The sequence below is a fragment of the Macaca nemestrina genome, chromosome 14 (assembly GCF_043159975.1).
Source record: "Macaca nemestrina isolate mMacNem1 chromosome 14, mMacNem.hap1, whole genome shotgun sequence".
NCBI classification, from domain to species: Eukaryota; Metazoa; Chordata; class Mammalia; order Primates; family Cercopithecidae; genus Macaca; species Macaca nemestrina.
The window spans coordinates 115,708,786-115,725,457 of NC_092138.1; the positions used below are offsets into that span (position 1 = coordinate 115,708,786).

General features: G+C 47.9%; 1 long non-coding RNA gene across 1 annotated transcript in view; it reads left to right on the forward strand.

Moving 5' to 3' along the window:
* The window catches only part of LOC105471886 (uncharacterized), a 131,546-nt gene extending 115,630 nt beyond the window's left edge, over positions 1-15,916 (forward strand). The window contains exons 4-5 of the long non-coding RNA XR_011612910.1: positions 9,775-11,395; positions 11,744-15,916. This is a non-coding gene — a long non-coding RNA (uncharacterized lncRNA). The remainder of the gene's footprint in view (positions 1-9,774; positions 11,396-11,743) is intronic.
* Positions 15,917-16,672: the final 756 nt, after the last annotated feature.

Below are 16,672 nucleotides of genomic sequence, written 5' to 3' on the forward strand. Positions count from 1 at the left end.
CAGTGGCCGGATCTCAGCTCACTGCAAGCTCCGCCTCCCGGGTTCACGCCATTCTCCTGCCTCAGCCTCCCGAGTAGCTGGGACTACAGGCGCCCGCCACCTCGCCCGGCTAGTTTTTTGTATTTTTTTAGTAGAGACGGGGTTTCACCGTGTCAGCCAGGATGGTCTCGATCTCCTGACCTCGTGATCCGCCCGTCTCGGCCTCCCAAAGTGCTGGGATTACAGGCTTGAGCCACCGCACCCGGCCAATCTTCTAGGAGTTGTATAGTTTTGTGTTTGGTCTCCTCAGGTGGAAGCTTTGTAAACCGCCTTAAATAAATTAGCCGATCCCCAAAGCCACTTTACCAGGTAGATTTCATTATTAACCCTTTTAAATGTAGGACTATGATCCTTTTTTTTTTTTTTTTTTAACAGAGTCTCGCTCTGTCACCCAGCCTGGAGTGCAATGGCGCAGTCTTGGCTCATTGCAACCTCCACCTCCCAAGTTCAAGCGATTCTCCTCCCTCAGCCTCCCGACTAGCTGGGATTACAGATATGCACCACCATGCCTGGCTAATTTTTGTATTTTTGTGTTTTTTTTTTTAGTAGAGATGGAGTTTCACCATGTTGGCCAGGCTGGTCTCAAACTCCTGACCTCAGATGATCCACCCACCTCGGCCTCCCAAAGTGCTGGGATTGCAGGCGTGAACCACTGTGCCCGGCTCTACGATCCTTTTTGAGTTAATTTTTGTGAAGGATGTGAGGGCTGTGGTTAGAGTCAGTTTTTTACATAGGATGTGTGGTTTTTTTCGGCACCATTTGTCTTCTTGCCTATCTTAGCCCCATGGTATTGCTTCTGCTCCTTTGTCTAAAGCCTGATTTTTAAAAATATTTGTTTCATCATGTGTCAACTCTTTGGATTTACCTTACTGTATTTAGTCAGTTTTTGTTTCATCATGTGTCAACTCTTTGGATTTACCTTACTGTATTTAGTCAGTTTTTGTTTCATCATGTGTCAACTCTTTGGATTTACCGTACTGTATTTCGTCAGTTTTTATTATTAGATATTGATTTTGTTGTTGTTACTGTTTTGCTAATGACAATCATATGTATCTGGATCTCATTTATCCTTAGAAAAGAAGTATACAAGGGGAATTGCTACATCAAAGTATTGGAATAGTTTTATAGCTCTTGATACAGAATGCCAAATTGTCCTCCAGAAATTACAATTTAGTTTACCATCAGGAGAGGAAACATCCATTTACCCAAACTTTGCTAACAGAGTGTTATCATTGAAAAAAATTTGGTGAGTCTGGAAGCTATATTTCTTCTAATATACATTTCTTTGATTACTAGTGAATGTGAGAATTTTTGGTATAGTCTTCTTTTTATACCACATTCTAGCCTTCGCTTTGTTAAGTTGCAATATTTCGTTAAAGGCAAACAATATAAATCTTGACCTCTGTCGTGATTCCCATCTCCTTCCGTAATTGGTCTTTGCCCATTAGTTTCAGTCACCACGTTCTCTCATGAATAGAAGTTTAAATATTTTAAATTTTATTTTATATTTTCTTCCTTTGCTTTTTATGCTTCCAAATGACTTTCCCACCTGGAGATTGCTTGAATATTATTTTTCTCTTTGAATATCCTTTTATGTTTTCACTTTTTACTGTTGATTCTTTAATACATCTGCACTGTGTTTTGATGGACAAGAAACCCTAACTGAACATTTTTCTAAACGGCTAACAGTTACCAACCATTGGTTATTTGTTGACAAAGTCTTTCTACCTTCACTGATTTAAAATGCTACTTATAACAGAGTCAATTTCTAGACATTTTATTCATTTTTGCTGATCTCTAGTTGTAACATGAGCTAACGCCGTACATGTAAAATTATTAGGACTTCTTTCTCTCGTGCTTTAATGTGGGATGGTATATGCTATGACTCACTATTTTTTCCCAAAATGCCTTGGCTGCTATTCTCACCTGTTTATTCTTTGAGGTTCATTTTAAAACCGCTTTGTCAAAGCGCCCTCCTGGCAAGAAAGCAAGAATTCCCTGAGGCAAAATACCCCATGTATCAGAGCACGTCTTTGCCATGACAACCTTAGGTGAATGTCACCTTCTGTGTTTGTGGCTTTCCAGGGTGCAGGGAACAACAAAAGGCCAGCATTTGCCCAATGAGGGGACTCTGACAGGAGTCTGCTGTGGTTGGATGTTTGCTTCCTCCAGACTCATGTTGAAATCCAGTCCCCAAGGTGGCAGTATTAAGAGGTGGGTCCTTTGGCCGAGCGCTGTGGCTCAAGCCTGTAATCCCAGCACTTTTGGAGGCCGAGACAGGCGGATCACGGAGGTCAGGAGATCGAGAGCATCCTGGCTAACCCAGTGAAACCCCGTCTCTACTAAAAAAATACAAAAAACTAGCCGGGTGAGGTGGCAGGCGCCTGTAGTCCCAGCTACTCGGGAGGCTGAGGCAGGAGAATGTTGTGAACCTGGGAGGTGGAGCTTGCAGTGAGCTGAGATCCGGCCACTGCACTCCAGCCTGGGCGACAGAGCGAGACTCCGTCTCAAAAAAAAAAAAAAAAAAGAGGTGGGTCCTTTAAGAAGTGAGTGCATCACGAGGGCTCTGTCCTCATGACTAGATTAATTCATTGTGGATTCTGGATTTGTGGGTGATCATGGGAGTGGGAATGGTGGCTTCATAAGGGGAAGAGAGACTTGAGCTAGCACACTTAGCCCCCTTGCCACATGATGCCCGGCTCTACCTTGGGACACTACAGATGGCCTCCCATTAGCAAGACGTTCTTCACCGAGTGTGGTCCCCTGACCTTGGACTTCTCCAACTCCATAACTGTAAGAAATAAATGCATTTTCTTTATAAATTACTCAGGTTCCAGTATTCTGCTGTAAGCAACAGAAAATGGACTAAGACGGAACCATCGCTGCAATGCCAAAGGATTCATATCAGTGTGAGGGTGAATTGAACATACTTCCCATATGCCCTGGGGCAGTCAAGAAAACCAGCTATAAACAACTTGGCACTGAATGGAGATAAAAGTTCTCCCTGAAATTCGTAACCTCAATCCAGCCCTTACATGGTTTGCAGCGTGAGTTCCCACTACCTAGGTGGTCCAAAGAGCCTCAACTTGAAAATGCAGTTTAGAGTAGCCAGTGTCTGCAGCACCTTGAGGTACTTAAAAGAAGTAAGGATCACTTTGGGAGGCCGAGACGGGCGGATCACGAGGTCAGGAGATCGAGACCATCCTGGCTAACATGGTGAAACCCCGATTCTACTAAAAAATACAAAAAACTAGCCAAGCGAGGTGGCGGGCGTCTGTAGTCCCAGCTACTTGGGAGGCTGAGGCAGGAGAATGGCGTGAACCCGGGAGGCAGAGCTTGCAGTGAGCTGAGATCCGGCCACAGCACTCCAGCCTGGGTGACAGAGCGAGACTCCGTCTCTAAAAAAAAGAAAAAAAGAAAAAAAAAAAAGAAGTAAGGATACATCCTTCTGGGAGAAACTCCCCTTCAAATCTGGCCTCAAAGTATTCCCCAAAATAAGCTCATTTCAAGTGGCTTGAGTTCAGTCATATTACACACAAGAAAACAGAGACCTATGAAGAAGGCTCAGATGAAACCCAAAACACAAAATGAAACAACTGGAAAAATAAGAAGCAGAAGACTTCACCTACTGGAATTATTAGGCAGGAATGTAAGTATCCTTAATAGGTTTAAAAGAATAAAAGAAGAGATTGCAAATGTGAGTAGGAGTAAGAAAGTATAAGAACCAAACAGATTTGAAAAAGAGCCAAATATAATCACTGAAAGGGAAAACATTTTAACTGAATTTAAAAACTCAATGGATGGATTTAACCACAGATTAGATGCAACTAAAGAGAGAGTCAATGAACTGAGAGATAGAGTTGTAGAAATTATTCTAACCACAGCAGAGAAACAAATGATATAAAAGATCATTTTTATATCAACAAGCAACAAATTTTGTTATATATACCAAATGATATGAAAGCACAGATGATATAAAAGAGAGATAAATAATCATAGAAACAGAGAGAAAAGCTTTCACTTACATCTAGTTGAGGAATAAGCAATACTTGGTGAAGTAATGGCCAAGAATTCTGATGAGAAATGATAAAATAAAAACTCTGATCTTCATATTCATCAAGCCCATCAAATCCAAATTAGGAGGAATAAAAATCACACAATATCTAGAGACAAGAGTGAAAATGCAGAACACCCCCACAAGGAATAAGAGAATATCTTTAAAGTACCAGAGAGAAAAGACAAATTTCCCACAAAGAAATGGCAATGAGACTGACATCTGACTTTTCAATATTAACAAAGGAATGTAGAAGACAGTGAAATCATATATTTCTATTTTCTTGGCAAAAAAAAAAAAATTCTTCTTAGAACGTAATACCCAAAGTAAGTATCTTTCAAGAATAAAGGCAAAATACAAGTATTTTTAGATAAGCAAAACTGTCTCTACCTACATATCTTCCCTAAAGGAAATTCTGGAAGATGTATGTCAGGCAAAGTGAAAGTAATCTTAGGTGGGAGGTGAGATGCAAGAAGAAATGATAACTTGGCAGTTGCCTGTAATCCTAGCTACTCAAGAAGCTGAGGCAGGAGAATCACTTGAACCCGGGAGGCGGAGGTTGCAGTGAGCCAAGATCATGCCTTTACACTCCAGCCTGGGCAACAAGAGCGAAACTCCAAGAAACTGTTACTACATATGTAGGCCAATGTAACTAGTAATTGACAATGCAAAACAATGAAAATGACTTAGGGAGTTTTACAAATTACAATAATACAAAAGTCAGGAAGGAATGGTTTGAGTTGAAGTGTTTTATACCTTTGTTGTTTTGGAGCAGGGTAAATCTGTTGATTGACTTTGAAGTTTCATAAGTTCAATGTACATTTTAAAATATTAATGTTTAAGGTAGCCAATAAAATAGTGAAAATAGTGAGTATAACTATAAGGGGGAAAACTGAAATAAAAATATTGAATCAATCCCAAGGAAGTAGAAAAGAGAAGAAAAAGAAACAAAAGAGGCAAGATAAATAAAAAGTTCAAAATAAGTAATAGAAATAAACCCACATATTAGTGACTAAAATGAATTTAAATAAACCAAAAATTCTGTTAAAAGATAAAGATTGCCAAATCACATTTAAAAAGTTCAATTACAAGCTGTTTTAAAAAGATCTATCTAAAACATCAGGATACCTAGAAGTTAAAAGTAAAGGATGAAAGTTAATAGACCAAGTACATAAACAACAACAAAAAGACATACCTAGATTAATATCAATGAACAGACTTTAAGAAAAAATCCTTACTAGAATAATTCCCCCCAAAATGCAAGAACTTTATATTAGTTTTACTCCATTCACACACACGCCCCATGCCCTTTGTGCAATGGTCATACATTTTGTTGTTTCCTCCATATAATAAACACCAAAAAGACATTGTTGTTGATATTACCTTACATGATAACAGTTCATTGATATTTACCCACATGTTTACCTTTTGGGCCCTTTTCATTTATTTGTACAGTCCTATGATTCTATTTGGTATTATTTTTCTTCAGCTTAAAGATCTCCCTTCAGCATGTCTTGTACTTCAAGTATGGTGGTGGCATATTCTTTAAGCTTTGTTTTTACTGTATGAAAATATGTTTATTTCATCTAAATTTGTAAAGTGCATTTTCACTGGCTGTAGAATTCTGTGTTGACACCTTTCTTTTTTTTTTTTTTTTTTGAGACGGAGTCTCGCTCTGTCGCCCAGGCTGGAGTGCAGTGGCCGGATCTCAGCTCACTGCAAGCTCTGCCTCCCGGGTTCACGCCATTCTCCCGCCTCAGCCTCTCGAGTAGCTGGGACTACAGGCGCCCGTCACCTCGCCTGGCTAGTTTTTTGTATTTTTTAGTAGAGATGGGGGACACCTTTCTTTAAGCACCCTAAAGATGTTGTTCAATTGTGCTTTGGTTTCCATCATTTCACTGAAAAGTCAGCCATCATGTTTACCGTTGTTCTTTTGAAGACAATATGCCCCCCACCCTCAGGCTGTTTTTAAGGTTTTGTTTATGATTTTTAGCATTTTGAGTGATCTGCCTAAAAGACTTTAATAAATCAAGAATACACATTGTAATTTATAAGGGATCCATTTAACTAAAAAGTTGATACAGAAGAAAAATAGATCCACCGTATAATTTTTTATAGAAATTTATAAATTGAGTCTAAAATTTACATGAAAATGAAAAGAGCCCAGAAGTAAATGGGCAACATAAATTTGGAGAAGAAGAGAATGTTGGAGAATTTACACTACCCAATTCCACAGCTTCTTATAAAGGCACACTCCTTAGGTCAGCATGACTTTGGTGTGACAGCAGACATACAGATCAACAAGACAAAACAGTCTAGAAATAGGCTCATACAAAGGCATTGATTGTATTTAGCGGGGAAGATGAAAGTCTTTTCAATAAATGGTGTTGAAGAAGCTGGATATGATACAGGAAAAAACAAAACAGAAACTTGATCCTCTACTTCATCACATGAACACAAATTACTTTACTATGGATTATAAGCCTGATTGTGGAAACTAAAACTATACCTTCTCTAAAAGGTAATATCAGGGAATATCTTCATGGCCTTGAGCTAGGCAAAGATTGATTAAAGGCACCAAAGGCACTAATTGATATATTGAATTTAATAAACGTTTGAAGTGTCAGCTATTCAATAAAATACTAAGAAAATGAAAGGTAATTGATAGATTAGGAGAAAAATAAAATATCTGCAATGTATATACCAGAAAAGAATTGGACTGGAATATATTCAAAAATGCCTACAACTAATTAATCAAAAGGTAAAAAGCTGAAGTTTTAAAATGCAATAAACTAATAAAATTTTGTTAGAAGAGATAATGAATAGGCAATAAGCACATGAAAACATGCTCAACATCATTAGTCATCAGAAAAAGGCAAGTGTAAACCATAAAGAGAGGTAAATACACACCCATCAGAACGGCTAAAACCTGAAAAAACCCAGCGGTAATTCCGGATAACTATCCAAGAAAAGTGAACATATAAAAACACACATAGACACACATGGCCGGGTGCGGTGGCTCACGCCTGTAATCCCAGCACTTTCGGAGGCCGAGGCAGGCAGATCACGAGGTCAGAAGATCGAGACCATCCTGGCTAACACGGTGAAACCCTGTCTCTACTAAAAGAAAATACAAAAAACTAGCCAGGTGAGGTGGCGGGTGCCTGTAGTCCCAGGTACTCGGGAGGCTGAGGCAGCAGAATGGCGTGAACCTGGGAGGCGGAGCTTGCAGTGAGCCCAGATCACACCACTGCACTCCAGCCTGGGCAGCAGAGCGAGAATCTGTCAAAAACAAAAACAAAAACAAAAACACACACACACACACACGCAATGTACAAAAACATTTATAGAAACTTGATTCACACAAGGTCCAAACTAGAAACAACCCAACTGATCACCAAGTAAGGAGGGCTCAGCAAACTGATAGATTTAGACTTGGAATGCTTTCCGGCAATAAAGAAAGAACAATCTGCTGATGTTCACAGCGACAGGAATGGATCTCAAATCACTATCTTGAGCAAAAGAGGTCAGACACAGAGGTGCACATGCTGTGTACTTTCATTTATTTAAAATTCAAGAATAAGCAAGACTGATATGCAGGAATCTACAGATGGCAGTGCTGGCCTCTAAGGTGGGTTTCCACTGGAGAGGGCAGGACAGAGGGCAGGACAGGGGTGTTGGAAGTGTTACATATTTGATCTGGGAGGTGAACCTCGGCATGGAACTTAATGTTTTTGTGCCTCAGTTTCTCTTATGTAAACTGGATAACAATTGTGTCCCTATCATGGAACAAATAAAATGCTTCAAACCGTGTTTTTGTTTTTATTTTTGTGTGTGTGTTTGTTTGTTTTTGTTTTTTTGAGATGGAGTCTTGTTCTGTCACCCAGGCTAGAGAGCAGTGGCGTGATCTCGGCTCACTGCAGCCTCCACCTCCAGGTTCAAGCAATTTTCCTGCCTCAGCCTCCCAAGTAGCTGGGACTAAAGGCATGTACTACCACACCTGCCTAGTTTTTGTATCTTCAGTAGAGACAGGGTTTCACCATGTTGGCCAGGCTGGTCTCAAACTCCTAACCTCAAGTGATCTGCCTGCCTCGGCCTCCGAAAGTGCTGGGATTACAGGCGTGAGCCACCGCGCCCGGTCATGTGTGTCTATGTGTGTTTTTATATGTTCACTTTTCTTGGATAGTTATCCGGAATTACCGCTGGGTTTTTTCAGGTTTTAGCCGTTCTGATGGGTGTGTATTTACCTCTCTTTATGGTTTACACTTGCCTTTTTCTGATGACTAATGATGTTGAGCATATTTTCATGTTCTTATTGCCTATTCATTATCTCTTCTAACAAAATTTTATTAGTTTATTTCATTTCAAAACTTCAGCTTTTTACCTTTTGATTAATTAGTTGTAGGCATTTTTGAATATATGCCGGTTCAATTCTTTTCTGGTGTATAGGCGTGAGCCACTGCACCTGGCCTCAAACAGTGTTTGATCCAAGGAAGCACTCATACATTCGCTTTTACTTTCTATGTGTTTGATTTTGACGTAAAAATGATGCAGTGCCATGAAATGAGTTGAACAATTTTTGCTTCTTCTGTGACCTGGAACCACTTACGCAGCCTGGGAATACATACTTCTACCACGATCGAATTCTAATCATAATTCTAGAACATTTGAAAGAGCCTTTTCATAAAACTGTCTTGGCCCAGACCTTTTTTCTCTGAAGGTATTACTCAGAACAAGTTTTTTCTCTCACATCTTTTCCCCATTACTTGGATTTTAAATTTATTAAAATACACTGTTTTTTTGTTTTTTTGGTTTATTTTTAGATGGAGTCTCGCTCTGTCCCCCAGGCTGGAGTGCAGTGGCGCCATTTTGGCTCACTACAAGCTCTGCCTTCCGGGTTCAAGCTGTTCTCCTGCCTCAGCCTCCCAAGTAGCTGGGACTACAGGCACCTGCACTAATTTTTTGTATTTTTAGTAGAGACGGGTTTTCACTGTGTTAGCCAGGATGGTCTCGATCTCCTGACCTCGTGATCCGCCTGCCTCGGCCTCCCAAAGTGCTGGGATTACAGGCGTGAGCCACCACACCTGGCCCTAAAATACACTGTTTTAGCAGTACTGTTAGTTCCCTACCCAAATTTCTCTTTCTTGTTGGCTGATTGGCTTCAGAGCTTACCCTTTTCCGTGTTACCCACGTGCTCAGAGAATACGCCTGTCTTAGCCTTCGGCGAAGGACTGCATGCTACAGATTTATTTGGGGATATGGCCTCCTGGAGCAGACACGGGATGGGGGGTGGGGTAAGTCTCCCATGAGACAGGTTCTGGGAAGCGTTACATCTGGTCTTGGGTCCATCACTCCAGGGGGAGAACGTGGGAAAAATTCATCCACCGGCTTGTGCTCCTGTGGGTCCAGGTGTCCCCTGTGGGGTAGGAAGTTCCCCTTCCTTTCGGGTGGCTCATGCCTGGGCACTGAGGGGTGTCTGGTATTATTCCCAGGCCCTCCCTGGACAGAGACATCTGAGTGGGGAGGCAGGAAGCTGTGCAGGGTCAGGCTGGCCTGGTGAAGGGTCTGCAGACAGTTGAGCCCTTTGGGGCCACACAGCGACCCTATCCCCCACCCCAGAAACAGGATCATCCCTGCTTTAAGCCAATCACCATGCCTCTGTTCTTCTCTCTGACTGGTAGGGGAAGGGCCACGAGGGAGATGCTGCTGGGGTGAGCATGGAGGAGGTTTTCCGGGAAAGGAAAGACCCTCAGCTCTTGAAACATCCATAAAAGCTCAGAAGGACCCAGTGCTCTTCCGTCCCAGGATACAGGTGTGTAGGATGTGATGCCCACGGCTGCTGTTGCACCCAGGCCAGCAGCACAGGTGAACCAGAAGAACCAAGGCCTTAGAGGCGCGGGTGAGCTGCTGGCCCAATCCACCCCGCAGCCGCAGGACCTGAGCCCTCCTGAAACCTAGGCTCCTCGCAGTACTGGCCCTTAGTTAGCACTCTGTTACCTGTAGACAGAGCCTCCCGGTTGTCAAGCATAGGGCTCCCTCTCATGCAAGCTCCTGGCAGAATCGCTAGCCCCTGTCTACTGAGTGTGACATCCCAGCCCCCTTCCTCCAACTACTCCGCCACCTTCGGAATTCCAGGCCCTGTCCGTGGCCTGCTTGTTCAGCCTCCTTTCCCCCAGGGAGCTCATCTCCAGCTCCTGGCTGTTGGCTCTCGGGAGCCCAGACAGACAGGGCACCCTGGTTCGAGAAGGGGGGCTGCGGGGCTGCCTGCGAACCTCTCTCCCCGCCTGCTCACTCAGGCCATTTCCTGCTCCACGTTCCAGCTCCAGACCTGGCCGCCTTTATGGGCTTCGTGCAGCCTGCACATGTCAGTATCCACGTATACAGGTGCCAAGGCTGGCTTCTCTGCCTGATGCTTGGACCATCTGCACTGGAGCCCACAGGCCGGGCCGGAACCTCCTTGGCTTCCTCCAGCTCCTCTCTTGGTTCTCTTGCCAGAGAAAGGATTTGATGTTTTCCATTTCCTAAGACCCATCAGCATGTGTTTGTCTAAGGCTCGTTCACTTCCCTCCTGCAGGGCTCTGGGACGTGTCTTGCCTGCTGGTTCCCTCTCTGGTGACCAGGGTGGACATGAGGCCGCAGGAGACCCATGGAGGGACCATGTCCATTGCTACCTTGTTCAGAGTGACAGCGTGGGGCAGTCTTGCAGAGGGGAGGGCCCTGGCTGCTTTGCTGAGGGAGGTAGGAGGGGTCAGATGGGACTTGAGGGGTGGGTTCTCATTCCTGGAAAGGTAGCCCAGCTTCCTAGAGAAGGGTGTGGGGAAGAAAAAGTATGCAAAAAGCTGGCCGTGAGGAGGCAGCGATCCTGGGGCAGCGAGGCCGGGTGAGAAGCTGGCCCCGTGCACTGGCTTCTACGCCTGCTCCTCTGTGTGGACGTTTACCCCAGGGGAATGGTGGGCTGTGCTCTCCAGAGATGCTGTGTCTTGTGCCTCTATCCCTCCAGGGAGGCTGCTGCACTCCAGGCACATGGCGGTGGGACTGCACCGGCCCTCCAGGCTGCCTCAGGGGTGGATCCAGACCCAGCCCCTGTTCCCACGGTGCCCTTCTCCACCCCGGTAGGCTCTAATGATCCATTCCCATGTCTGTCTCCTCGACCAGACTTGGGGCTTCTCGCAGGTGGAGGCTACATGGTGCCATCTTGGAATCCCCAGGGCGCGTGGTCAGCCCAGTAAACTGCAGGAGTGGCCTGTGGAGACTGGCAGGGGCTCTATGACAGGCTACACCAGGGTCAGAGAGGACAAGGACGTGAGTTCCAGGCAGAGGCTCGGGGGCTTGGTGCTGAAAGGATGGGGTCCCAGAGGCCGTGCAGGGACGTGGGAGTGACAGCTCACACCTCGCCCCCACACCCATGTGTGGCGACCACATCTATCCATCACAGAAGCAGTCTGCTTGGATGGGACAGGCCCACATCCTGAGTCTCCCAGCTGGTGGGGGGGGTCCCGGGGTAATCTCCCTTCATATTGTTCAGCTGAGGGTCCCCTGCCTGTGAACAGCGGCTTCCTGCCTAAACCCTAGGTGTGTGGGGGGTGGAGGGAACTTGTCATCTGCAGAGAGAGACAATCACATCAGGCTTTCTGCCTCTGACCTCACCAGGATTAGAAAAAGTGCTGCTTCATGAAGACCAGACCCGGCTCTAATCCTTCCCAGGGGAGAAGAGAGGAGGCCAAGAGGAGGCAGAGTCGGGAGAAGTGGCTGTGCCACTCAGCAGTCGGGTGCCTGCCCATGGGGCCCTCAGTGCGTGGCCTAGCAGGAGTCTAGATTGCTTCTGCCGAGGTCTGGGGCCACCTGAATTTGCAGTCTCCGGAAGTACATGTGGATGATCAGATGGGAGCCAGGGCTTGAGCCTGGAGTTATCTGAGCCTAAGCCCCACCCCTGCCCCCTGTGCTGTCAACTTCCTGAGGATAATATCCTCTCCAGCACTGTGGGCCGATGGGAGAAGGACCCAGCGCAGGGTTGGCTGGCGATACTGCGTTTGAGACCCAGGCCCATCTAGTCCAATGTACCCTTTATGGTTGGGGGAACTGGGGCCCAAAGGAGCTGATGGACGCTCCCAGGGTCTCCCAGCCAGCTGGCCACTGGGAGGTACCTGGCCAGGCCTCCGGTCCAGGCTGCACTGACACCTGGCACCTGGCCTGGGTTCCCATTGTCCCCAGGCCCCTCTGGGATGACCCACGTTGGGGATACTGGCTGCATCTTCATGGCACGTCCAGCTTTTAGTCTGACAGGGGATCCTGGGTGAGAGGCCCCATGCCTCTGTATGGCCACAGTGCTGGGAGGATGTGGAACAGGCTGCTGTGTGCACCTCGGGGTGGGTGTGTGACTGCGGAACTGTGGCACATCAGGGGGCAGCACCTGGTCCTTGCCCAGAGAGAAACACACACAATGGTGCTGGGCCAGGACATCTGGCCTTCACTCAAGTGCCTGCGACTGGCCTGGCTCGACCAGCTGAGCTCGCAGAGGCTGCCCTCATGTCCTCCCTGAGACTGGCGGTGCCCTGCTCACCCACCTGACCGCCAGGCCTCACCCTTGCCCACAGTTGACGTGTCCTGCCTCTGACAAAGCCCAGGCCGCTGCCTTGCTGGGATCCTAATTGTGTCTCTGCCTCAGCAACCCGAGAGGGAGTCCAGCAATTTTGGTTCTTGGCTTCATCTCCACTGACCTACAAGTACCCGTTTGGAAGGAGAGATTTATGGGTGGGCATGAAATTGCCATCTTGAGAAGGTTTGGGCAGAGCTATAAATAGGGCAGCCTGGACCCTGGGGGTAGACTTCTTTCGGGGAGAAGGTGTCCCAGGCCAGCTGTGTGTGTTGGGGCCGACCACACGGCTGCTGAGACAGGCCCTGGAGGACTCCGTGCCCCTGACAATGGAGTTATCTTTCCTCCTGCCAGATACGTGGAGTGGCCAGGTTCTGATAAGCCACCTGCCCTGGGCTTTTCCTGCCCCTGCTGTCACATTCTGATGGCTTTCCCCCAGAGTGGGATTAACTCGGGGCAGTAATTAATCCCGCTCTTTCCTGCTAATGTCGATCTCTTTCCCCTCCTCACCAGACACTCCCCACTCTGACCAGGAAGAGATCCGGAGCTTCAAGTGTGCCTCAGGTCAGAGGCCGACGGGGCTGGCCCCTTCCAGGGTCCAGGTGTGTGATCCAAGGTGGGAGGGGGCAGCAGGGCACAGGCGTACGGTCGGGGCGGCTGGACGCCCGTCAAGGATACCACTTATGGCTCATGCCTCTGGACGATCCCACTGACGCGTGGGCAGAAGGAGAGGCCCACAGGGGGCCACCAGCCAAATTCGCCCCAATGCTTGTGCCTGTGTGGCCAAAGTATGTGCTGGCTAACCCTTTACAGAGAGAGTTTCTGCTGTTTCCAGATCAAGGATCTGAACCTTTAAGGGTGTGTGCCCTATGAGTATCTGCTGATTGGGGCCTCCCTCCCTCAGGAAGGGGCTGGTGCAGGGCATCTGCCCTGTGGCTGCCGGAAGGTCCAGTCCAGGACCCCCCAGATCCATGCATATTCGTGGTTCTCAATCAAGGGCAATTCTGTCCCCCAGGGGACATGTGGCCACGTCTGGGGATGCTTTTGTATGGCACATGGCGGAGGGATGCTACCCACGTCTAATGGGCAGAGGTTGGAGGTGCTGTTCCACATCCTGCAATGCACAGGGCAGCTCCCACGACAAAAAGCGACTCAGCTCCAGATGTCAGTAGTGCTGAAGTTAAACTGCCCCGCTCTAAATTGACACAATTCTCGCCTGTGTGTGAGTCCTCGGGGCAGACCTGCTGCAGAGATGGGGGATGCAGCTGGACCTGGCGAGATTGAGTGTGTGGTAAGGAGGAGAGCTGTCCCCGGGCAGGCCGGCTGCACAGGGGCACTGGGGTCGCTGTATATTCAGCTGGATTCGCAGATAGTTCTGCATCGGTCTGAGAGCCCTGAGTCTTTTGGGGTCCCCCTCAGGGCACCCATGTGCCAGGCTCCACACCCCACATTGAGGAGCAGGGGCTACACAGAAAAAACTGGCTTGAGCTTTTAATTCATTTTAATGACAATTCTGGACAAAAATCACACCAGTGACAGCAGACAAGGCCCTTGGTGATTAGCAGCCCGGCTGCCCACCATTGCCTTCCATGCCTCTCCATCCTCCGATGACCCACACACAACCTCCTGGGAGGTGCAACTCCCTGGAAGGGGCAATTCCCCGGAGGGGGCAACTCCCTGGAAGGGGCTCCTGTGCTTTGTTCAAAGTTTGCGCTTCCATGTATCCTTTAATCCTCCCATCTCATTCAGCACAGGTACTTCTTCCTCCGAAAAGCCCTCTTTCTCCCCTCCCTCCTTTCCTGCCCTCTATCCTTCTCTCCCTCCTTTCCATCATTCCTTCCTCCTCTCCATCCTCCTCTTTCTCCTTCTCCCATTCCCTTCCTCCTTCCTTTTTTGACCCTTCCCCCCTTCCTTCCTTCCTTCCTTCATCCCTGTCTCTTTCCTTCCCCCTCCTTTTTCTCTTCTCTTTCCCTCCTCTCTCTACTCCTCTCTCCCTGCCTTCATTCCTGTCTCCTTCCTTCCCCCTCCTCCCTCCTTTCTCTTTTTTCCCTCCTCTCTCTGCTCCTCTCTCCCTGCTTTCCTCCCTGCCTCCATCCCTGTCTCCTTCCTACCCCCTCCTCTCTTCTTTCCCTCTTCTCTGCCCCTCTCTCCCTGCCTTCCTCCGTGTCTCCATCCCTGTCTCCTTCTTCCCCCCTCCTCTTTCTCTTCTTTCCCTCTTCTCTGCCCCTCTCTCCCTGCCTTCCTCCCTGGCTCCATGCCTGTCTCCTTCCTCCCCTCTCTTCTTTCTCTTCTTTCCCTCCTCTCTCTGCCCCTCTCTCCCTGCCTTCCTCTTTCTCCCACAGGATTCATCACAGCTTCTCCAGCACACACACCACTTTGTATGGGACGTCTCCAGTGGGCTGTAGCCAAATGCTGACAAGGGTGTCAACTGCCACCAAACTGGAGCTCTGCAAAGGCAGGGGCTGTGCATTGTCCCCCTTTGTCACTGCAGTGCTAGTGGCCAAGCTGGCTAGAGCTGGTGCACTTCGGAGATCTGGTGACTGAATGGGGACACGGAACTATCCGGCATGGCGTGGTATCTGCTTACAGTCGTGTGAAGGACTGACTTGGGACTGCAGACTGCCTTGGGCCCGAGTTAACTGGAAAAGATCTTTGGCAATGGTGGCCTGGGAGGATGCGCAGGGCCTCAGGAAGAGGCTCTGCAGGTTGCAGAACGGCCGTGGCGGCTGCACAGTCCAACAGACGCGCATTCAGAGCCCTCCTCTGGGCCACGCTGATGAATTTTCCAGAACTCGAGTGAATCCAGAACTGACTGTGGCTCTAAATGAACAGAAACAAGCATCAGTCCTGTACAAACCCAGGGCCTGGCTGGAGCCAGCCCTACATGATTCATTTGCAAGAAACGGGCTCTTGGCTCCCTTGCCAGTTCCCTCCATTTGGAAGTCATTTCCATTCAGATGTTCTGGAGGGTCAGGGACGGTTTTCGGTGGACTGGCCTAGCACACTGGGTCTGTGACAGGTCCTGTGTTCCAGCGTCACTGGGCTTCACACTGAAAAGCCTGGCCCTACCATGCTGTGTGTCCAGAATGCAGCACATGGTAATCTGGGGAGACCAAGGAGTCAAGGGTGCCAGTCCCTGTCCCCCAGCAGGCATGGGGGCTGAGGCTACTCATAAGAGGAGCAGGCCGGGCGCGGTGGCTCACGCCTGTCATCCCGGCACTTTGGGAGGCTGAGGCGGGCGGATCACGAGGTCAGGAGTTCGAGACCATCCTGGCTAACATAGTGAAACCCCGTCTCTACTAAAAGTACAAAAAATTAGCCCGGCGTGGTGGCTGGCGCCTGTAGTCCCAGCTACTTGGGAGGCTGAGGCAGGAGAATGGCGTGAACCCGGGAGGCGGAGCTGGCAGTGAGCCAAGATCGCGTCACTGCGCTCCAGCCTGGGTGACAGAGCGAGACTCCGTCTCAAAAAAAAAAGAAGAAGAAAAAAGAGGAGCAAACGCCCTCCGTCTCCACCCCTGCCTAATGGGCAGCTCCTTCCCTGGCTGTGGGGTCTCAGCAGGTTTCTGGGCCTCAGTTGTTTCATCCATCAATGTGCCTCTTGGTTCCGTGTGTCACTCAGCGGAAGCAGCTGTCAGCCTGGCGAGCGTGGCTCTGCGTCTGGTCCTGGCACTCTGGGGACCATCACCGGGACTCCACTGAGTAGAATCTGTAGAGGGCAGTACAGGGGTCTGCAGTTTTGGCCAGTGTCCCAGCTGACTGTGGGTCCCCCAAGATTCCAGACCGATGCCATCCGAAGTCCAACAGAACTCTGCACCAGTGGAAACATCCTACATGTGGGCCGGGCGATTGGTAACCACTATGTACATGTGGCCATTGACACTTGAAATGTGGCTCTTGCGACGGAGAAACTGAATTTAAATGTTGTTTAATTTTAATGACTTTTAAATGAATATTTAAGTAACCACGTCTGGCCAGCGGTTACCACA